At 61.1% G+C, this 3,796-nt stretch overlaps 1 non-coding gene across 1 annotated transcript; it reads left to right on the plus strand.

The window, feature by feature from the left end:
- The first annotated feature begins 1,889 nt into the window (after nt 1–1,889).
- LOC133065739 (U6atac minor spliceosomal RNA) lies at nt 1,890–2,015 on the plus strand. Its single transcript, XR_009694996.1, has one exon. It is a non-coding gene; the product is annotated as a U6atac minor spliceosomal RNA (small nuclear RNA).
- Nucleotides 2,016–3,796: the final 1,781 nt, after the last annotated feature.

The following is a 3,796-nucleotide window of genomic DNA, read 5'->3' on the forward strand; positions in this document are numbered from 1 at the left end:
ATGTGCGGGTGCTGATGGCACCATTCTCGTGGGGGTGGGGATGAAGTGGGAGGACAGTGGTGTGGGGCCACCAGGGCCTCAACACACAGTGGTTGCTGAGTGAAGACAGCGGCTCATCTCCAGTGGGCACTCACCCTGCCCTGAAAAGACCCCCCAGGCAGGGGGCATCCAGGTTGGGCAGGGGCAGGACCCAGGCGAGCCCAGAGTAGAGAAGAACAGAGGGCTTTCTAACGCCGCCAAGGTTTGGAGAAGTGGCCCAGGGCCCTTCAGGTAGTGACAGCAGCGTTTAGGGTCTGGAAGGGAAATGCTAAGGCCCGGCAGGCAGCCCCGTAAGAGCCGCGGAACATCACTGAGCACGGCTGGCAGTGGTTTGACGGTAGCCCCGGAGGTCTAGGACTAAGGAGGCCCGGCCACTGGGACTGCGCGGGCAGGTGGAGAAAGCACTGGCCAAGACAGGGCTGATGTCTCTTGCAGCTGCCCACTGTCCTGACCAGCTCCAGAGTAACAGCCAGGCCTCACGCTGCACCTGGGGAGTGCAGACACGGGGCAGGACAGGGCCTTGCCCAGACCACACGGACACCCGCTCCCAGCTGACCCAGTCACCAGTGGCTGCCTGCCTGTCTCCTGATCACGGTCTAGGCTATTTTCTCCCAGGAGGATCTGCAAATTGGGTACAGCTGTCCCCTGAGGACCTGGTGAGCTCTCCACCTGGAACTAACCGGGATCTTCACGGGTGGCGCTAGTGCTAAAGAACCTGCCTGCCAATGCGGGAGATTTGAGACAGGGGTTGACTCCTTGGGTCGGAGGATCCCCTGAAGGAGGGCATGGCAACCCATTTCAGTATTCTCGCCTGGAGAATTCCAGGGACAGAGGAGCTCTAAGGAAACCGGCCAACCTGAAACTCCTCAAGGGGTGGCTGGCCGGCGGGACGCGGCTGGCGTCCGGCAGGCCGAGTCCGCCCCAACCCGCTCGGCGTCGCCTGGCTGGACCCACCGGCCACCCCTCGGGTGCTGTCTCCGCGCACACACACGACGTGACACTGCGCGCGTGTGGGCGCCGAGGCGCGCGGGGACACTGTGGACACGCGGGCGTGTCTGCACGCACGTGCACCCGTGCACACGCACAGACACGTGGGTTACCGGAGGCTCGCCTCCCGCGCACACGCGGCCCCGCGCCCGCAGCCTCGGGCCGGGAGCGGCATCGCTCGCCGTCTGCACTCCGGGGACGGCCAGGAGCCGAAGCTGCAGAGAGGTATCTTAGAGCTACAGGGTAAGGGCGGACAGAAAGCGCAGAGGCCGGCGCCGCACAGACCCCAGCGAGCAGCCGGCAGCCGACCGTCTGCCCAAACACAGCGTTGCGACCCCGAGCACGCGCGGAAGCCAAGGGCCGTACCCCAGGAGCATGCGCACAGCGCGCCCCGACTGGCCCACACCCACAGTTCCAAGCGCGGGGCTGAGTCCGGAAGTTCGTGCGGCGGCCCTTCCTTCCTCGCCCTCTGATTCGCTACAAACCACTTCCGTTTCCGCAGACCGTTTCGCGCCATCTCCTGACGAGCCGCGAGGCGTGTCGCGGTAGGAAGTGCGCGCCCGCCCTGTTTTGTTTCCGGGGGAATCTCTCTTCTTTGAGGAACGCTGGGCTTCCGGGTATTCCTCTCAGCCTCTGATTGGCTGCTTTTATGAATATATTAGAGCACGAAGACTTAATTTTTCCCCCCCCCTTTGTCTGAAGCAGTTTTTCCTTCACGCTAAAATAAATAGCAGTTTAGGATGGACTTCGTCCTGCCTCCATGTTGGACGCCGCATCCTCCAGCGGCGCGAAGCCAGAATCACCGTATACCTAAGGTGGTACGATTCTAGGTCTTTAAATAGGGAGCGGTCAGAAGCTCTGCTGTGTTGTATGAAAGGAGAGAAGGTTAGCACTCCCCTTGACAAGGATGGAAGAGGCTCTCGGGCCTAACAACACGCATACGGTTAAGGCATTGCCACCTACTTTGTGGCATCTAACCACTGTTTTTGTGTTGTTGTTTGCGCGGCTCGTGGCTGTGCATACAGGGGCGTGTGGTGCGCGTGGGTACACGCCGTGTGCAGCACGTGAGTGCGTGGGTGCACGGTTGTGTTGTGCGTTGGTACACGGCGTGTGCAGCTCGTGGGTACATGGTGTGCGCGGCACGCGTCTACACCGCGACAGGCAGGGCATGTGACACGAGTCTGTGGTACACGTGTGTGCCGCGGGGACAGGCACCTATGCGACTCCACTCCCTCCGCTCTTTGAGCTGCTTGGCTTTTTTTCATAATAAAAAGCGGACCACGGCTCTCGTGTACCTGGAGCAGGTGTGTTTCACCTCCCCATCCCCACCCAGCCACAGAGCTGGGGGCACGGCCAGGGACGGACAGAGGACATCAGGACACCCCGGTGGCTCCCATTTCCCGCCAGTACGTCTGATCACGGGCGCAGGGGCAGGGAGACTAGGCAGGAGCCCGGGTGGTCAGAGCCGGCCCTGCAGGTGGCTGTGGGCTGCGACTCTGGCGGTTTCTCTCCCTGTGGCTCCTTTCCTAAAGAATCCGCCCGCAACGCAGGAGACCTGGGTTCCATTCCTGGGTTGGAAGATCCACCGAAGAAGGGGACAGCTACCCAGTCCAGTATTCTGGCCTGGAGAATTCCATGGACTGTATTAGTCCATGCGGTGGCAAAGAGTCGGACACCACTTGCACGTTCACTTCAGCATCACAAACACTCAAGGAGCAAATAGTGACTGAGCAGCCCCACTCTGTGGGCAGCGGTCCAGGCAGGGGAGGACCCCAGCCCCAGGAGCCCACATCCTAGACCATTCCAGGGCCTTACTGGACACTTCAGTGAGGGCAAGCAGAGCAGGCGGCAGTGGTTGGGGAAAGTGCGGCCCAAGACACCCGGGATCAGGACTGAAGGGAGTGAGCGAGCAGACGTGGGGACTTCCGCGAGGATGCTCCAGACCAGGAGAGCCAAGTGCAGAGGTTTTGGCCGCCCGGCCAGAGGGCAAGGGCTACTGGCCAGGGTACCAGGCAGCACGAGGGTTTCCCACAGCTGGGGGACAGGGCCTGGCGGCTCCGAGGGCAGGGAGGGAGAAGGCCGGCAGCTGGCCCAGGGGCCGAGAAGTGTTCACTTGGGACACGTGTGAACGCTGTGGGACTTGCTAACAGTGAGGGTCGGGTGCAGGAGGAGCAGGTTTGGGGAGCTGGGGGCCTGAGACTCAGCCTGGACTCCAGGAAGCAGGTCTGGCCTGTGGGTGTAACACTGCAACTCATCAGCACACTGGCCATGTTTAAAGCCACAAGGCTGGTAAGGCCACTTAGGAGAATCTGGACAGAGGCAAGTGAGGCCTGAGGACTGGCGGGGCCGTCCCCGCACTCTCTTGGGCGGTCAGTCTGCTCCCCCCCACCAGCCCGTTCTCTGGCCCTCCCACCATCTCCCGAAAGCGTCACCTCAACCCTCCCTGCTCCCCTGCACCCCAGGCTTTTGATGAACAGGTCTAATGTCAGGAAAACACACGTGACCTTGAAACAGGCCAAAGTAAAATGGCCAGGTGTGGAGCCCAGGGTGCCGTGCAGAGGTCCCCGCTGTGGTCTTAGGGCTATTTCACAACCGTCATCGTGGGCTGTCCACAGACCCTTATCTTCAGAAATGTCAAACTGTGCCCAGTGGGATGTCCGTCATTAGTGTCCATCTGCAAATCCATTTCCTGTTGCCTGTGTAGAACTCTCCTTTGAACCCGTCATCTGACAGGTTTCCTCACTGACTTAAGTAAAACCTCCCGTCGAGT

Source organism: Dama dama, chromosome 11, assembly GCF_033118175.1.
Source record: "Dama dama isolate Ldn47 chromosome 11, ASM3311817v1, whole genome shotgun sequence".
NCBI classification, from domain to species: domain Eukaryota; kingdom Metazoa; phylum Chordata; class Mammalia; order Artiodactyla; family Cervidae; genus Dama; species Dama dama.